The following is a 21100-nucleotide window of genomic DNA, read 5'->3' on the forward strand; positions in this document are numbered from 1 at the left end:
AAATAGAGACAGGCTACGTTACGGACCCTAATGGGTCTTCGAAAATGGACGTTGGGAGAATAAATGTAGAAATCAGATGCAACAAAATAATCAGTAGAGGGCAGATCATAATAAATTTGTCTGGATAATTATCACTGGGGATGAGAAGAAAATCAATGGATAAACCCCTACAAATAACAATAATGAATGACATGTGGTTAAATCTGAAAGAATAAGAAGAATAAAAAAGCTATCCCAAAATTCCCAATATATGAATCATGTGATTGTTCATACTAATATCCCTAGATTCGCAACAAGACTCAAGAGAGGTCCTGTAGGGTTTCCAAGGGTAGCGCATAAATTCTTTTAGAATGACAAGAAAAATATAACTACTATAAAATAAGAGCATAAGTTTCATTAGTTTCAGGGGAACTTGGCTCCAAAAACTCAATATATCAAGAATTCCCATTTCAAACCTACCCACCAAAGGAATGATAAGGTTATCGGATCAAACATGGCTCAATAAAATTCACAGATTAGTAGCAACTCCATGAAGGCTCAAATCAATAGAGGAGATTTCACAATAGTCATCATACATAACAAAACAATGGAAGCTCATTGGAATTTCAGCAAAAAGTTTGGCTTATTTGCAAAATAGAATGGTTCAGGACATTCGATTAGCAACATTGTGAGTTGGTGGAATTGGGCATTCCCCAAACAGGTAAGTAGCTCTATCCTTCTAGAAAATTTTCTTTTCATTACTTGTAAAGATGAGACATTAAAAAAAGATATGTTGTATGGGAAACCGGTATTTTATAAAGGCTTTAGCTTTCATTTACTTGACTACCAAATCAATTTTAACCCTATTTCTTATAAACCCAAGAAATTTCCCAAATGGATTAGATTTATATATTTACCAATAGAATTGCTACATATGGAAACCCTATATGAAATTGGAAACATGTCGGGGTCCTTCATTGGAGTAGAAGAGAATTCGATCAACTCCATAGAGGTTAAGATTGTAGAATTTTGAACCTGACCTATCCTCTCTGAACCAACTGATTAGCAAACAATAACAGCAAAAAGAAGAAAAAAACCAATATCTTTATTGAAGCTTAATTAAAAAATTACATAGAGGCTGTATATATAAAGAATTTGCAGTCTAGAAGAATAAATAATAACTGGAGTTCTAAATATATTCCTAGCTTTGCATGGAAAGCTACTAAGGCTCTCAAACTAAAAAAAGCAAACTACTCCCTAAATTAAGAATACAATAAGTGCATGCACAACATGCTTTATTTACTAAAAACAAACTCATGCAAAAAACAAAACTAAAAATAGTCCTAAGGATTCTTGCATGCTGGAGTACATGCTTTATTTGCATGAATAAACAAAAAAACTATTAACTAAAAATAGCTTATGCATGGTGATGAATGGATAGCTTCATGTCCAAACTAGAGTTGCATGGAGCTGCATGCTAGAGCAACATCACTTATCAACATACTCCCCCTTGATGCTGAGAGGGCTGACAATCTTATCTCGTAGTGCTATAAACTGAGCTTTCGCAACCGCTTTGGTGAGTATATCTGCTAGTTGATCCTGGGTGTTGATGTGCTTCAATTCAACATCCTTCTTTTGCACGAAATCTCGTATGAAGTGATATTTCAAATCAAAATGCTTTATTCTACTGTGATGAACCGGATTCTTAGCTAACTTGATGGCACTCACATTGTCACAATAAATTACTATAGGCTGAATTTGTTTTTCTCCAATTTCTTCCAAAACTTTTCTGAGCCAAAGGGCTTGTGTACCTATTGAGGTAATTGCAACATACTCTGCTTTTGTAGATGAGAGGGCAACAATACTTTGTTTTTTCGAGCTCCAGGTAATCAAACTAGAACCAAAAGAAAAACAAGTTCCAAATGTAGATTTACGGTCATCCATACTACCTCCCCAATCTGAATCACTAAAGCCTACAAGATTGAACTTTTCAGAAGAGTAGCAATGAATACCAAAACTTGAATTCCCTTACACATACCTCAAAATCCTCTTGGCTGCCTTCATATGTATTTCAGATGGATTTGTCATATACCTTGAAACAAGTGAAACTGAATAAGCAATATCTGGCCTCGTGTGGGTTAGAAACATCAAGCTCCCCACAATACTTCTGTAAGTTGTCTCATCAACTAAATCAACACCATCATCTCTACATAACAAATCTCCATGAGCACTTGGAGTGGAGGCAGGGTTACAATCAGTCATATTAAATTTCTTTAGCATATCCTATGCATACTTTGTTTGACAAATGAAAATCTCATCCTTACTTTGATAAACCTCCATTCCTAGAAAATATTTCATTAGACCAAGATCTTTCATCTCAAATTCTTTCATCATAGCAGCTTTGAATTCATCTTTCATCTTAGAACTACTACCCATATACAAAAGATCATCAACATACAAACTTATGATGAGAATATCAGTACCTTCTTGTTTTTAGTATAGGGTAGGATCACTCTTACTTCTCTGGAAGCCATTCTCCTAAAAGTATCCATCAATCCTGGCATACCACGCTCTTGGTGCTTGCTTGAGGCCATACAAAGCCTTCTTCAACTTGTAGACATAATTATCTTTTCCTTCCACTTCAAAACCTTATGGCTGCTCCACATATACTTCCTCTTCTAAGTACCCATTCAAGAAGGCACTTTTCACATCCATATGATGTATGCTCCACTTCTTCTGAGCTGCTAATGAAATCAGCATTCGTATGGTCTCTTGTCTTGCTACTGGTGCAAATGTCTCTTCATAGTCAATTCCATATTTCTGTGTGAAGCCTTTAGCAACTAATCTTGCCTTGTGTCTTTCAACACTCCCATCACTGTTAAATTTGGTCTTGTAGACCCATTTGGTGCCAATCCTTTTTTTGTCATGTGGAAGTTCTGTTAACTCCCAAGTGTCATTCTTGTGAATGGAATCCATCTCTTCTTCCATGGCTTTCACCCAAACTTCATTAGTACATGCATCTTCAAAACATGATGGTTCAAAATCAGCCTTGGCTAATAAAGAAAAATTCACTGTCTCACCTATTGGGTTTTCTTCATGTACTTGATTTCCACTCTTTTGGTAGATATCACTCAATCTCCTTACTTTCCTTGTAGAACTTGGAGAAGAAGCTGGACTTGAACTTGGTACTAAAGTACTTGATGAAGGATTGCTTGGTGGAGTTAAACCACTGGATATAGAAACATTAGATGGCTGCTCATGATCAATATCAGCAATTATATCATCATTCAAAATAGATTTTGGCTTCTCAACATGGCCTTTTTTATGACCATAAACTCCCCCTTCATCAAAAATCACATCTCTTGAGACAATAAGCTTGTTAGTGAGGGGATTATACAATCTATAAGCCTTGCTTTTCTCACTATACCCAATAAAAATACATGACTCACTCTTTGCATCTAACTTCTGTCTATTCTGATCCGGTATGTATGCACATAAGCCAAACAACCAAAAACTTTGAAATGATTAACATTAGGCCTTTTACCATACCAAGCTTCATAAGGAGTCATCTTTTCTAGTGTACTAGTGGGGCTACAATTGAGGATGTACACCGTTGTAGCAACTCCATCTCCCCAATAAGAATTGCTCAATCCCTTGGTTTGTAACATGCACCTTGCCATTTCAACCACAGTACGATTCTTCCTTTCATCTACTCCATTTTGTTGAGATGTGTATGCAGTAGTAAGTTGCCTCTTGATGCCATTAAAATCACAATAACTTTGGAAAGCCTTTGAGCAAAACTCTCCTCCATGATCAGTCCTTAAAAATTTGATCTTGCACCCTTTCTCATTTTCTACAAGGGCTTTAAACTTCTTGAATGTATCCAAGGCTTCATCTTTGACCTTCAAAAAATATACCCAACAATTTCGTGAGTAATCATCAATAAAAGTGATGAAATATGATGACTTACCCAAACTCTTAGTCTGCATAGGACCACATATATTTGAATGAACAAGCTGAAGTGGATGATGAGCCCTTCATGCATTGCCCTTTGGAAACTTTTCTCTTGCATGCTTTCCTTTAGCACAACCTTCACAAACCTCCTTGTGTTCCTCAACCTTGGGCAAACCAGAAACTAATGCATGTGAGGTTAGAAAATTCAAACTATGAAAATTTAAATGCCCATACCTGAGATGCCATAACCAACTTGAATCCTCATAAGCCATATTTGCCAAACTATTGTTATGTTCACCAAACCTCAAGGGGAACATCCTATTTCTTGTCATAGGAACAACAGTGATCACCCTATTATCCTTATTCTTATCATAGATAGTACAAGTCTTATTCTCAAAGACTACTTTATAATTTTTCTCACATAGCTGCCCAACACTTAACAAATTGTGTTTCAATTGTGGAGTATAATAAATATCATGAATACTCTTTATACCTTCTTTTGTTTGGACCTCCATAGCTCCTTTGGCAGCAATCTCCAATGATTTATCATCACCAAGATGGATCTTGGATTTGAAACTTCCATCCTTTGTTGAGAACAACTTCTCATTCCCTGTCATATGGTTAGAGCATCCAGAATCTAGGTACCAAACATCTTTACTAGTATTTTCACCCTTCACATAAGATAAGAATAAGTGATCAGGAGGATTGTCACTACTTTCTTGAGCATAGTTAGCACTTTTACCTTCTTTCAATCTGCATTCTCTTTCAAAGTGGCCATACCTGTTACAATGGTAACATTGAACATTTCTCTTATCAAATCTGCCTCTACCTCTTCCTCTGAAACCACCACTTCCTCTTGAGCCACCTCTTCCTCTACCTCTTGAAGAATTTTGGCTTTGCCCTTTACCTTGGCCTTGATTGATTTTGGCACTACTACTGCTTGTATCTTCATCTTTTGTGATTAGCAATTTAGAGGAAAACGCTTTCTCTACACCTTCAAAAGAATCTTTCAATCTTTCTTCATGAGACATCAGGGATCCAACCAGTTGATCAAACTGTAGTTTTGTCAAATCCTTGCTTTCTTCTATGATTATTGCTACATGATTCCATCTGGGTGTCAAAGATCTCAACACCTTTTTAATCAAAACTTCATTGCTTACAATTTCTCCAAGTGTAGCCATTTTATTGACTACATCTTTGACTCTGACACAATAATCACTTATACTTTCAGCTTCTTGCATCTTCAAATTCTCAAACTCTCGCTTCAATGTCTGAAGCTTGACCACTTTAACTTGATCACTACCCTGGTAAGCTTCTTGTAGAGTCTTCCAGGCATCTTTGGCAGTTGTTGCTCCTGATATTCTTGGAAATAAGCTCTTATCAAGAGCTATCTGAATGTGAAACAAAGCTTGAGCATTCTTTTTCCTTGCTTCCTTTCTTGCTGTTCTTTCATTGGCTGTAAGGGCATTCCAATTAGTTGGCTCTTCATAACCTAATTCAATAATCTCCCACAAATCTTTTCCAATCAAAAAGGTCAGCATCTTAATGCACCAATAATCATAATCATTCCCATCAAATTCTAGAACGGGCATATGGTTAGAATTCGACATGATTAACTTTGGCGAAATTCCAACAATAAAACTTTAACCCAAAACAATTTTACCTGCTCTGATACCACTTGTAGAATTTTGAATCTGACCTATCCTCTCTAAACCAACTGATTAGCAAACAATAACAACAAAAAGAAGAAAAACACCAATATCTTTATTGAAGCTTAATTAAAAAATTACATAGAGGCTGTATATATAAAGAATTTGTAGTCTAGAAGAATAAATAATAACTGTAGTTCTAAATATATTCTTAGCTTTGCATGGAAAGCTACTAAGGCTCTCAAACTAAAAAAAGCAAACTACTCCCTAAATTAAGAATACAATAAGTGCATGCACAACATGCTTTATTTACTAAAAACAAACTCATGCAAAAAGCAAAAACTAAAAATAGTCCTAAGGATTCATGCATGCTGGAGTACATGCTTTATTTGCATAAATAAACAAAAAAACTATTAACTAAAAATAGCTTATGCATGGTGATGAATGGATAGCTTCATGTCCAAACTGGAGTTGCATGAAGCTGCATGCTAGAGCAGCATCACTTATCAACAAAGATTATAGTAGACATGGAAGTAAATGTTGAAAACTTGGAACCTTTGGAATTAATCATAACAAAGGAAGCTTATTTTAGTATGCCACAATTATTTGAAGGCCCTATCAATAGAAATCTTTTGATCAAAAAGGAAAACATGCCAAATAAAGTAATAAATATAAAACCCCCATAGGAGGAAGGGATTAACATAATATTTAATTAGGACATAGGTGGATTTTTTTATTGAAAATGCTTACCATGAACAGGATGCTTATCAGGATGTAAATAATAAAGTAACTGAAATAAATACATATTTGAATAAGATTTTAGCAGTTCCAGTATCTCCTCAAAATGAGGCAAGCAAAGATTTGAGCTACCTCAATAAAAACTGTGGAGATAGCATGAAAGGGAAAGAGGTAAAACAAGATAAAGCAGAAAAGCAAAACTATATAGAGGAAATTGTAACTCAGAATTCAGTTGAGGAGGAGAAGATTCCTAAAGAGTGAGAAGTAGTTTATGATATGTTAGGCATAAATCATGCCACATGAGTGCAATATGAATAAGAAGAAGAGGATAGTATAGAAGTAATTAACGAAAAACAAAGATAATTAATTTTTTTTTGGATTTATCAACTAAGGAGATGGAGGAAAACATGGAAGAATTGCATTATTAAAATCCTAAGTAGGTAGAGGGGTAAAATCCTTTATTGAACTTAGAAAAATCTAGGGGTAGCAAAATATCAAGTGAAAATTACATCTTTCTTATACACAGGGAAGGGGAAGTGCCTTCTCAAGGAGAAATGAAGATCACATCATGGAATATTAGGGGACTAAATGTCCCTAACAAACAGCACATTTTTAAGTATTGTTTAACAACTTCTAATTCAAAAATAGTTATTATTCAAGAAAATAAATTAAGGGTAGAAGAATGGAATAATTACAGTAAGAAGTTGGGCATTTGGAAAGTGGAATATATTTTAGTATTAGGGGAAGAAAGAGGCTTAGCTATTTTATGGGACACTAGGAGGGTGTGTTTTGAGGCAATTATAAATAAAACCCATTGGCAGGGTGGATGGATGAAAAGTATAAATAATTCTCTATGCTTCTTCCTTATTAATGTAAATGGACTTATTAGCTCCATTGATAAAAGGGATGTATGGGCGAAATTAGAAATTTTTATGGTACAAAACTCAAAAAGATTTTAGAGAATGGGTTAGGAACAATAATCAGATGACATTAGAACAATTAATGAAACTTTTACTTGGAATAATAGAAGACAGAAGGTCAGTCATAAAGTAGAGAAAATCGAAAGATTTTTCTATAAAGGAGATCTAACAAGGTTTAGTAATACACTAAGCTCCTCAATTTTAACCACAAAAGATTTTGATCACTTCGTAGTTGCTTTGGAAGTAGAAGAAGAGAAGAGACCTTAAAAATGCCCATTCAAGTTTGAAATGATGTGGTTTCAGGATGTTGGCAGTATATATAAATTTACATTTTTATATCGCCTTATGGAGTTATGTCCCTAAATGGTCCTTTGGTCTAGTTGTGCTTCTCGAATTCTCTGTGCAAATCAATTTTCACAGTCTCCTTTATTTAAGTTTCATTGTGCTAAACTTGAACCTTGAACTTGAACCTTTCTGGTTCAAAGTTCAAAGTACAATGAGTGTCATGTTTTAGTTTTTCCCCACACGATATTGTGAGTCTTTTTTACTATTTGTCGGTTTTTTGCATTGATTGAACCTTGAACTTGAACCTTTTTGGTTCAAGGTTCAAAGTTCAATATTGGTCATGTATATGTTTTTGTGTCACTGTTGTTCTTCAAGGTTCAAAGTTCAATGTCTGATTTCTTGGAAATCATATGACTTTTCATGAGATGGCGGCACAAAATTTGAGGAATGGCTAGACGGTAGTAGAAAAAGGGAATATTCTCCCATAATGATTTAAAAGTTGTAATTAATAGCATGTATGACATGGGAATCCATGTTTTCAGATATGAAGTGACTTGTTATTAAATGCATGATCATGTGCGATCATTTTAGAGTAATGTCGCATGAGTAAAGAGTAATGATGATAACTTATGGAAATCATGGGTAAGATTTTCTTGGTTTTTAAATTGAGCAGTTGTTTTGTCGAGGATTATCATTTGTCAAACATAAGTTTTAAGAAGAGTTTTTGAGTGAAAGGGAATAGACTACGACAGGGGTTTTGCAGATGAGAGAGGAAGGTATGCTCAATGACTTTCCTAATTGCTGCAGTTTTTAAAAGATCTGGGTATATTGTTTTGCTGTTTGTTTCCGTTTTACCTATTTTCTGCTTTACTTGAGTTGATTGGGGAAAGATTACGAGTTAAACATGAGGCCAACTTTGCCTAAATTAGCAAGCTCTTCTTCCCTTGTGAGTTCCTTATCAGAGTTAGTAGATATGGCTCTAGTTCAATTAGATTGAGATATTTTCTTAGAAAGAGTAAGGAACCCAGTGGCAGATTCTATGTTGAAAGACATTGCACATATTGGTTTATTGGAAGCGACGACATTTCCCCTAGCTGCCCCTTATCCTAAGTTGGTTTTAGAATGCATGAATCACTTTGACAAAGTAAACAGGTGCATTAGGAGAAACAATGGTGAGGTTTCGTTGTCTATTGATAGAGAGACAGTAATGGTGGCCATGGGTATCCCACATCGGGAACCCTATGAGGATTGGACTATTGGAAAGTCTTATGGGATTTATTCTGAGAAGAAGCGGTGTTACAAAACCATTATTGTACGAAATTGGCTTGTAAAGTTTCAAAAGGGTGGCTTAAGGCTACCAATGCCATTAACACGAGAACATTTGATTCCTGGAATCAAGGATTTGGTAGTGATGTTGAGCAGAATTAGGGGAAATTCACACTCTTTCTATTGGGAGGATTGGATGTATTTCTTCATCCAAGTCACTCTTGACAAAGACTGGTTCATTGACTCGGCCACCATAATTGCAGAAAGGTTGCATGAGGGTTTGAGCAGTTACCCTGGGATGTCAAATTTTTATATGTCTTCATATCTGTTTTATATGTTAGCTTGTGTGAGGGAGTGGCGTTGACTGTTCCATACAAAATGGGTTTAGGGTATAAATATCTATGAATATCACCCCATTTGACCCAAAAAGGACATGTTGACAATTACCTCCGCTAGAATGATATTTTTGCTGGGAGATTAACTTTTGAGTTACAAGGTAATTTGCATAGGAGAATGTCGGGTGAATCTATTGAAATAATTAATATCTATGGTGGCTTCTTTACTCAATTCAATCACTTCACTTATATAAGGGTAGTTGGCTTTAAAGGTTAACCCTTTAGGTTACCCAGATATGTTTCAGACTACTGTATTTTGGTTGAAGTTTCCAAGCAATTATCCCATGTTGTAAAGGATTATGGTGAAGATTCGGGCACAAGTGGAATTTTTCCTATTGATTTAGGCCATTACAGTTGCAGGTCTGTCTCTGATGCACTAAATCTTGAGCTAGAATTTAATAGGTTTCATTTGAAAACTTTTGTGAAGAGAAATAATTTTGACAACAAAGGTTTTATTGCTCATTATGTGAAAAAGATGTTGCCTGATCAACATGTCCCTCAGTTGGAAGATTACTGGGAAGACTGCTCAGATGAATTTGAAGTGAGAAAAAGGAATTGGTCCAAGTTAACTCTGAAGCAGATTCTTGATATGAAGTTGCAAATGGATACTTCTGGTGTGACCATTGATAATGAAGATGTATTGGATCCAGAGTTCATGAAACGGGTACATAATGAACCCGTTCCGAAGGTTGATTAGAATAGAAAGATGAAGGATAGTGTACAAGAACACACCTTCAGTATAATTCGCAGAACAGAGAATTAGCTAAGGAGATGCAGATTCCATCCGAAAAAGGGAACCAGTTCAATAAATAAGGGTAGAAAAGGAAAGATTGTGATCAAAAAAACTATTTTAACTAACGTTCCTATTTCTGTTGCAGGAAAAAAGCAAGTTAAGATTAAAGAAGAAAAACTTGACTCTGAAGTTGCACATTCCATTGGTGGCCGAGTTACTAGGTAAAGATACAAGAAGAACATTCAGCCACCTGCCACCCATCTCATTCTTGATTTGGATGTCGAAGAAGTACAGGGCAGTATAACGACCCCTATTTTTTATACTAATAAAGTTGTAACTAATGCTAATGCTAATGTCCAAGACTCACAAGGACTTGGTATTCCATCTAACACAGATAATGCTATGTTGCTAACTTCAGGAGGGCCTTCGCCCATGCAATCCAGGGATCTAATTATGGCTCCTAAATGGTTAAGTGATTCAATTACCAAGAAAAGGAATGTTGTGCCTATTTCTGTGTCCATGGTAGATGTCATGAGTAAATCTCTAGGGAGAGCTACTAAGCCCATGCGGCTAAAAATGGAGACCATGATTGGTTTTGATGAAGGCACAAAACATTGGACAGCAGATATTGCTAAGCCCACATCTGATAAAGATGCTTCCATTGCCTCAGAGGCCGATTACACAATTGAGCAGGTTGATTTGGGGGTAGGAACTAGAGCAGTTGATGTGAGACATTTAGAGACTTCAACCAAAAGGATTATCTCTCACACTTGGAAGGATGAAAGCAGAGTTGAAACAGAGTCTAATGCAAATGGCTCAATACATCCACACTCTTAAAAATAGCCCGTAGCCATTGTCCCAAAGATCTGTTCCCTTTAGTTCAAAATCCCCTGGTAATCAGAAGTTCTTGGATGAGGTTCAATGAAACAAGATGATCACAGAGCTTTTCTTTGAGTGGGTCACATCGATTGTGCATCAAGGAACTAATTATATATCAGAAATGTTCAAGGATGCCAATGATGTTACTAAGGAATTGGATGTTGACTTAATTGCATGGCAAAAAGAGAAGACTAAATCGGTAGTGATTTCAAAGCAAATGCATGATATTCAGCGCTATGGTTTAATGAATTTTCTTGCTGAAAGACAAGTGTCGGGATTGGACGAGGATATAATGTTAATATGCAAAGAAAGCATAGAATGGCGCCATCAAATCATTGAGCAAGGTCATAATGAGTCTGTCAGTCTGCGAGGTGAACTAACAACCCTGAGAACAACCATGCAAAAACATCTGTGCTGTGTTGATGTTCAACTGCTTGAAGAGGATGGCTAGACTCTAGAGGATACAACAAAAATGGTCAATTCTTTCAGTAGTCGTATTAAGCAGATCAAGGTGGAAAAATCCTTAGCCGTGGAAGACTTTACAAAGATTGCTAAAGTGGAGCCAATGCTTACAATGTGTCTTGATCATTTGGACTCTCACAAAGATAAAGTACAGATGGTGAAAAGGAAGAAAGAACTCTGGAAAAAAAGGGTAATTCATATCAGCCTGCCACATGTAACAGTAATCCAAGAATTCTCAAGGGTTCATTGGGAGTGGAGTGTAGCAAAAGTGGTTATGGTGTCTGCCTAGAATAGTAATCTGGACAATCCGGCTAGAACTGAATCAACCGCATGAATAACACTGCTGGCAGTTGCATGCCAGTGTGTCTAGCTTTTTTTTATTTTCTGTTATACAGTTAGGGAAGTTTCTCATTAACTCACTTGGAGTTAATTTTATCTTTGGTTGAACTATTGGGTCTGGTGACCTATTTATAATCCGTGTAATGACTTTATGAGGGCTTGCTAAGTTTTTGAAAAACTATCTCTTTAATTTTGGTTGAATACTTTTCGTATGTATTGAAAGTTGATGATCATCTTTGAATGAAAATTGAATGACAGTTTGTCTTTGGCTTCAAATCTGTGTGTTTGGTGTTTGAAATTTGATTTCTGTGAGAATCTATTTCAATAAAGAATCTGTCATAGCTTTCCATATTTGCAAAAAATGTCATTAAAATTTATCTTTAAAGGTTTTCGTTTTGTTTTAGTGTACATGTGAAATTTGACGGCTTTACACAAACAATTATATATATGAATCAATGCTTGCGTTCATTTGGTATTGACTGGTGTATGCAATTACCTTTTTGTACTTTCTGGTGAAAAGTATAATATTGGTTGTATATAATTTGGAGTTGATTGAATATTTATTAAAGGGAGTTGTGCCTTAATTCAAAGTTTAATGAATATGATGGTTATCCCAACTATATGGTGAGATTTGTCTTTCCTTCCTTGGGTGAAAGGGTATAAAATTTAAATAAATTGTGAGAGACAAATCTTTTTACCAACAGATTTTTTGGTGACTCTGCTAGGGAAGCGAACGCGATTATTAATCTTTAAACAAATTCATCTAATTAATCTTTAAACAAAGACATCTTTATGGTGATGCTTTGTTCTTTATAAATGGTTCTGCCTCATGAAGGTTTTTTACCTATTTTACAACCAAATCTAAATTGGATACAAGAAGAGCAAAGGAATATCATCTCTGAGTTGGATACTCTATCTTGGAGACATAGAAGAAGTCGAGTTGAGTATGATAGAATAAGTGCATTCCTCGACAAAGTAGAAAGGCAAGTAGATCAATCCATGTTAGTTTTTGAAAGGGTGATTATTCCTAGGGTCTTCTTTATTAGAATCTCTGATAATCGACAATAGAATCCTAGACACTTGTTACCCTAATTATTTTTCACACTGGAGTCCAAGCCTTATACTTGGTCATAACAGAGGGAGGGAATTGTTGATCACACCTTCTGGGAACTATTAGACCTTGGTTTTGTTTCTTAGGTTACACCTAGAAGGGCTAGAAGTAGACCGATATCTCCACCAAGAGAAACTGCTTCACCTATCTATCAAGCCTTAACTTTACACGGTGTTGTACCCCCAATTGTTATAAACCTTACCCCTTTGAATACTACTAGAGCAATGGTTAACAACCCTTGGGGTGTTTCTATTCGACCTTTAGCTTTGGGCATAATCCATAACCTTCCTAAGGGAGCGAAAGATCATCTGCCTAAGTTCAGTGGTGATGGCAGAGTAAAAACCACTGAACACTTAAATGCTTTCAAAGTTGCATGTAGAGTGTTGGCAGTTCAATATGAAGACGTGGCAGCGAGGTTATTTATTCAAACTTTAACTAAAATTGCCATTGATTGGTTCTACCATCTACCTGATGGAGGTATTACAAATTGGTAGGTTTTAACAGATAGTTTTGAGGCAAAATTTAAATTGACTGAAGATTAGCCTTCACTCATTGCTCAGTTGGCTCAATTAAAGAAAGAAATAACAGAGCCTATGAGGGACTTCGTGGCCCATTTTGATAAACTTTGCCATAAGATTCCAATAGCACAAAAACCCTCTGATGAAAACATGAAATGTTTCTTCATGAACTCCATGCATGCAGAAATAAGTTTCTTAATGAGGCGCGAGTGGTTACAAACCCTTGATGCTATGAAAGCTTGAGCTATGAGTCTAGAAGATGATTTAATTATGGCAGGCAAGCGGAAAAGATAAGTGCAAACTCTTGCTTCTTAGGTTGCAAATGCCTCTACTTCGTCTGACACTGTGATTCAACGGTTAATGAATGATGTGATTTCCCTAAAGAGACAGGCTCCTAAAGCAAGTACTTCATATTCTCAACCATACCAAGATATTCATAGAAAATATCCCACTCAACAAGGAGTAAATGGAGGAAAACAATTACAATTGCCTCCTATGCAACAAAGGCTTGCTATTGAAGTGCCGCGTCCTAAGATGAACTCATGTATGTTTCATTTAACTGATGAACATGATGGTTCTTCATGTCTAGAGATGGTTCGGTTTTATCAAATGATCAGTAAGGGAGAAACAATCTTAGAAGCTGATGAAGGAAGTTCCCAGAGTACACCTGGCGACTCTGAAATTCATTATATGGAATATGTCTCTAACTTCGAAAGGAGAGGAAACATGTTGGTGACTTTGGAGGATTCCTCATATGCAATTCTTCCTAGAACTCAACAGAATTTGAAACCTCAAGATGCTATTACACTGGTCCATAACACTGCAAAGGGTAAGGAAATTTTGACTTGTCCTGCAAATGTTTCAAAAGTTGTTCAAGAAGTTGCTTCTTAATGTTCTAATTCATTTAGTAGTTCCTTTGATATCATTAAGTTTTGCAAATCATCTTGTGTTCAGATTACTCCAGCTAAGTATCTAAAGTTGAACCCTAAGGAGTTAGATAGACTAGTTGAGTTTGTCAAAGGGAATGATACTTAGGTTTTAGCAACTGAAACCCAAATGCCCGTGATTTGTAATTCTTGAGCACAGGAAAATGTCAGCCCTGCTCTAGTAATCCCTAAAGTTTCATCAAATATTTTCCCTCAACAAGATGAATTGGTTCAACCTAGTCTAGAAGATAAACCTGAACCCTTCTATGTGTCCTTGTTTATCAATGGGCATAAATTGAGTAATTGGATAATAGACTCTGGAGCATCAGACAATGTCATGCCCTTAGAAGTAACAAAAGACAAAGCTTTAGGTTTAACCTTAACAAAGAGCTTTGGCAAATGTTATTCCATTGATTCCAAACAGGTGCCTTTGTTAGGACAAATTAAAGATGCACAAGTGGCTTTAGTAGCACATCCTAATAAAAGAATCAAGCTGACAATTCTGGTGGCTTACATCCCTACCAGTTATGACATGTTATTGAGTCATACCTTTTATAAAGACATGGGTGGGGAAATCAGAATGGATTGGTCTCAGGCAATGATCACGGTTAGAAAATAGAGAGTCGTCCTGCATCCTAAAACAAAAGCTAAATACACAGTCTTTCCTTTAGATGATCCAAAAGCTCAAATTTTATATCAAGATTGTGGCTTTGGAAATTATATGATATCAACCGATTTTCAAGAGGTGGATAAGATCGTAGATTCAGGATTGTTTGATGAACTCTTTTCTATGGATTTTGACAGGAGTTGTGCATCTACTGGTTCAGGGGCTAGGGTAGTATTAATACCTCCTGAAGGTAAAGTTATTCCGTATGCTTTCAAGTTGGAGTTTCAAAACACTAATAATATGGCTGAATATGAAGCCCTATTATTAGGTCTTGCCGAAGCAAAGAAATTGCAGATCAAAATGTTAAAGGTCAGAGGTGATGCTGAACTTATTGTGAAGCAAGTAAGGGGTCTATTCACGGTAAAAAATGAGAGATTAAGACATTAAAGAAACTATGTTTGGGATGAGATTGAAGCATTCAATGCTTTCTCAATCGAAGCAGTAGCAAGGGAGTTCAACTCAAAGGTTGATTCTTTGGCGGTCTCTGCAGCTTTATTAGTGCCTCATTCTGATTTCACAACTGATACCTACAGGGTAGAATTGGTTTATAGACCGAGTGTGTTTGAAAATGCTGAATCCTGGTAGGTGTTTGAAAATGACAAGCAGATTCAGAATTTTTTATGGGGTGCTAAGATTTTTACTTCTTTGTTTTATGAAGGATCGAAAACAAGTTATAAAGAGTTTTCTCTGGATTCACCAGAGGAACTGTGTGATGGGGTATTACAGTTGAAAGGAAATAAAATCCCAAGAGGCTTGGTGTCTCTTGAATGCCTTTTTGATAGAAAGAATGGGTTTGTGAAGCAAGGGAAGAAAGAGACTCCAATAATTCAAAACTCTGGTGAATATGAGGGAATCAACATTGGTACTGAGGAGGATCCTAAATTTGTGAATTTGGTTAAATGTTGTTCCAAAGAGGAGAAAGGGAGGTTCATTAGCCTATTGATTGAATTCAAAGATGTTTTTGCATGGAGCTACGATGATTTAAAGAATTTCAGAGATGGTAATTTCCAACATCACATTCCTTTTAAACCTGGTGTCAATCCCTTCGAGCAGAAGTTGAGGAATTTTAATCCAAAGGTAGCAGAAGCGATCTTTCATGAGGTAGACAAGATGTTGAAAGCCCAAATTATTTATCCCATACATCATTCTACCTGGATTGCTAATATTGTTTCTATTCAGAAGAAAAATGGTAAAATACGAATCTGTGTTGATTTCAAAAACTTGAACCAAGCAAGCCTTAAGGATAATTATCCTCTGCCAGCAATGGCTCATATCTTACAAACTATTTCAGGATCAGAGATGATGTCCATGTTGGATGTCTTCTCTGGATATAACCAAATCAGTGTCTCGAAGAAAGATCAACACAAGACAACATTTGTAACTCCCTGGGGTGCCTTTGCATATAACAAGATGCCTTTCAGATTGATTAATGTAGGGGCAACATTTAAGAGGGCGATGGATCTTTCCTTTGGGAATTTGAGGGATAAGATCATTGTAGTATATCTAGACGATTTGATTGTGTTCTCTAGAAAGAGGAAACATCATCTGTGAGATTTGAGGAAAGTTCTGATGAGATGCAGAGAGAATGGAGTGTCATTAAATCCTAAAAAGTCTATTTTTGGCATCGTAGAAGGAAAAATTCTTGGACATATTGTTTCAAAGGAGGGAGTAAGGGTGGATCCAGAGAGACTAAAAGCAATACAAAAACTCAGCCTTCCTTCCAATAGAGATGGAGTGAGGTCCTTCTTTGGACAGGTAAACTTTCTAAGATGTTTTATTCCTTATTTTGCCAAGACTACTAAATATATTGTAAATATGATGAGTGAGAATGTAGTTTTTAAGTGGAATAAGGAAGGTAAAAGGGCTTTTGAAGAAATAAAAAGAGAAATTGCACATGCACCTACTCTGGTTAATCCAGATTTTAGTAATGATTTTATTATTTATTGCTATGCGTCAGAGCATACTATGTCTGGAATTTTAGTTCAGAAAGATGAAGGTAATGAGGAAGTTCCAGTTTCCTTCATGAGTGTACCTCTGAAGAAGCATGAACTAAAATACTCGCAGACAGAAAAGCAAGCTTATGTGGTAGTGAAAGCTGTCAAACAATTCAGGTACTATATACTTCATTCACATGAAACTGTCTTTGTTTTGAACTCTGCAATGAAAAGTATTTTAACCAAGCAAGATGTCGGTATCAATAATAGAGCATCTTGGGTCTCTAAGATTCAAGAGTTTAATTTAGACATTAAGCCCACTAAGCTGGTCAGTGGACAAGGCCTTTGTAAACTAATGGTGGAGAATAAGTTCAAAGAAGAGGAAAGTCTGCCTTTAACTTTATTTGTTAATCATCAGGATTCCTGGTTCACCGATGTTGCCTATTATCTCACTTATGGAGACTGTCTGGATTATCTTTCTCCTAGGGAGGAATGAAATTTAAAGTTGAAAGTTGCAAAGTACATCATCTTTGATGATATACTATATAAGAGGGGTTTGGATGGCACCTTTCTCAGGTGGGTAGATAAGCCTCATCAAGAAGCTTTGCTGAAGACTTTTCATGATGAGGCATGCGATGGTCATTTCTCCTCAATGGTGACTGCATATAAAATCTTGAGGAACTGTTACTATAGGCCGGGAATGTTCAGAGATGCGTATACTTGGGTTGTGAGGTGTGAAAAGTGCAAATTGTTTACAAGTAAACCTCAGTTGGCTGCCTTGACTTTAAAACTAGTAGTGATTGAAGAACCCTTTAAACAATGGGGATTAGATTTCATTGGTCCGTTGAATCTAGCCTCTAGCGCAGGACACACTCACATATTAACAGTAGCAGATTATTTCACTAAGTGGGTGGAGGCTATCCCTGTAAAAAAAACCACTTCAGAGATTGTGTGTGCATTCCTCAGGGACAATATTCTTGTCAGGTTTGGAGTTCGTCTGAAAATAGTCACAGATAATGCATCAAATTTCTCTTCATTTGAATTACCTTTATTTTTCTACGATCATGGAATTTCTTTGGCGCATGCTTTTGATTATTATCCATAGGGTAACGGTCAAGCAGAATCACGTAACAAAAACTTGATTAACATCATGAGGAAGTTAGTTAGCGAGAATTTTGGAGACTGGCATAAGAAGTTGCATGAGGCACTATGGGTGGATCGAACTTCACCTAAGTGAGCTATAGGGATGACTCCTTTTGAGTTGGTATATGGTATTGGTGCCCAAATATCTCTTCCTCTAGAATTAGCGCCTTCCAAATTGTAGACTGTAGTAGAAGATGCATTCTTTCAGATTTCTCTTGAGACGAGAATTATGTATTTAACCAAGATCGAGGAAGAAAGTGAAAAACTAGTCGACAAAAATATAGAACATCAGATGAGGGTTAAAAAGATTTTTGATCAGAAGGAAAGACCCAGGAAATTCATGAAAGATGATCTGGTGTTATTATGGGATAAAAGGAGGGAGCAGAAGGGCGCTCACGGCAAATTTGAGTCACTGTGGAAAGGCCCTTATGTAATCCATGAGGTAAACGGTCCCAATTCTTTCAAATTTTCTTATCGAGATGGCTTTGAACTACACTTGTCCTACAACAGGAAGGACTTAAAATTGTATCAATTGTAAGCAGGAGTCCCCTACCAGTTTGTACATACATTTTTGTTGTGTTTAGCTTAGGTGTATGAGTTTGGTGTGGGTCGGGCTTTACTTTTAAGTCATTTGTGAAACCAGGGATTCTGAGATTCATTGCTTGGTACTTTACAGCTCTAGTCCTCATGCAGAGCCACTGCTGGCAGTATATATAAATTTACATTTCTATATCACCTTATGGAGTTATGTCCCTAAATGATCCTTTGGTCTAGTTGTGTTTCTCAAATTCTCTGTGCAAATCAGTCTTTGTAGTCTCCTTTATTTAAGTTTCATTGTGCTAAACTTGAACCTTTCTAGTTCAAAGTTCAAAGTTCAACAAGCGTGATGTTTTAGTTTTTCCCCGTGTGGTCTTGTGAGTCTTTTTCATTGTTTGTCGATTTTTTACATTGGTTGAACCTTGAACTTGAACCTTTTTGGTTCAAGGTTCAAAGTTTAATATTGGTCATGTATATGTTTTTGTGTCACTGTTGTTCTTCAAGGTTCAAAGTTCAATGTGTGATTTCTTGGAAATCATATGACTTTTCATGAGATGGCAATGTGGATTTTGAGGAATGGTTAGATGGCGGTAGAAAAAGGGAATATTCTCCCATAATGATTTAAAAGTTGTCATTAATAGCGAGTATGGCGTGGGAATCCATTTTTTTAGATATGAAATGACTTGTTATTAAATGCATGATCATGTGCGATCATTTTAGAGTAATGGCACACGAGTAAAGAGTAATGATGATAACTTATGGAAATCATGGGTAAGATTTTTTTGGTTTTTAAATTTAGCAGTTGTTTTGTCAAGGATTATCATTTGTCAAACATAAGTTTTAAGAAGATTTTTGGAGTGAAAGGGAATAGACTATGACAGGGGTTTTGCAGATGAGAGAGGAAGGTATGTTCAATGACTTTCCCAATTGCTATAGTTTTTAAAAGATCTGGGTATATTGTTTTGTTGCTTGTTTCTATTTTACCTGTTTTCTGCTTTACTTGAGTTGATTGGGGAAATATTACGGGTTAAACATGAGGCCAACTTTGCCTAAATTAGCAAGCTTTTCTTCCCTTGTGAGTTCCTTACCAGAGCTAGTAGATACGGCTCTAGTTCAATTAGATTTAGATGTTTTCTTAGAAAGAGTAAGGAACCCAACGACAGATTCTATGCTGAAAGACATTGCACAGAGTGGTTTATTGGAAGCAGTGACATTTCCCCCAACTACTCCTTGTCCTGAGTTTGTTTTAGAATGCATTAATAACTATGAAAAAGTAAACAGGTGCATTAGGAGACACATTGGTGAGATTCTATTGTCTATTGATAGAAAGACAGTAATGACAGCCATGGGTATCCCACATCGGGAACCCTATGACGATTGGACTATTGGAAAGTCTTATGGGATTTATTCTGAGAAAAAGCAGTATTACAAAACCATTATTGCACGAAATTGGCTTGTAAAGTTTCAAAAGGGTGACTCAAGGCTGCCAAGGCCATTAACCCGAGAACATTTGATTCCTAGAATCAAGGATTTGGTAGTGATGTTGAGCAGAATTAGGGGACATTCACACTCTTTCTATTGGGAGGACTGGATTTATTTCTTCATCCAAGTCACTCTTGACAAAGACTAGATCATTGACTGGGGCATCGTAATTGCGAAAAGGTTGCATGAAGGTTTGAGCAATTACCCTAAGATGTCAAATTTTTATATGTCTTCATATCTGTTTTATATGTTAGCTTGTGTGAGGGAGTGGCCTAGACTGTTCCATTCAAAATGGGTTCAGGGTATAAAGATCTATGAATATCACCCCCATTTGACTCAAAAAGCACATGTTGACAATTACCTCCGTTGGAATGATATTTTTGCTGGGAGATTAACTTTTGAGTTACAAGGTAATTTGCACAGGAGAATGTCAGGTGAAGCTTTTGAAATAATTAACATCTATGGTAGCTTCTTTACTCAATTCAATCACTTCACTTATATAAGGGTAGGAGGCTTTAAAGGTGAACCCTTTAGGTTACCTAGATATGTTTTAGACTACTGTGTTTTGATTGAAGTTTCCAGGCAATTAGCCCATGCTATAAAGGATTATGGTGAAGATTCGGGCACAAGTGAAATTTTTCCTATTGATTTAGGCCATTACAGTTGCAGGTCTATTTCTGATGCACTGAATCTTGAGCTAGAATTTAAGAGGTTTCATTTGAAAACTTCGTGAAGAGAGATAATTTTAATAGCAAAGGTTTTATTGCTCATTGTGTGAAAAAGATGTTGCCTGGTCAACATGTCCCTCAGTTGGAAGATTACTGGGAAGACTACTCAGATGAATTTGAAGTGAGAAAAAGGAATTGGTCCAGGTAACTCTGAAGCAGATTCTTGATATGAAGTTGCAAATGGATACTTCTGGTGTGACCATTGATAATGAAAATGTATTGGATGCAGAGTTCATGAAACAAGTACATAATGAACCCCTTACGTTGGTTGATTGGAATAGAAAGATGAAGGATAGTGTACAGGCACACACCTTCAGTATAATTCACAGAATAGAGAATTGGCTAAGGAGCTATAGATTCCATCCGGAAAAGGCAACCAATTCAAGAAATAAGGGTAGAAAAGGAAAGATTGTGAGAAAAACCACTGTTTTAACTAACGTTCCTATTTCTGTTGT

The sequence above is a fragment of the Cryptomeria japonica genome, chromosome 5, assembly GCF_030272615.1.
Source record: "Cryptomeria japonica chromosome 5, Sugi_1.0, whole genome shotgun sequence".
NCBI lineage: Eukaryota > Viridiplantae > Streptophyta > Pinopsida > Cupressales > Cupressaceae > Cryptomeria > Cryptomeria japonica.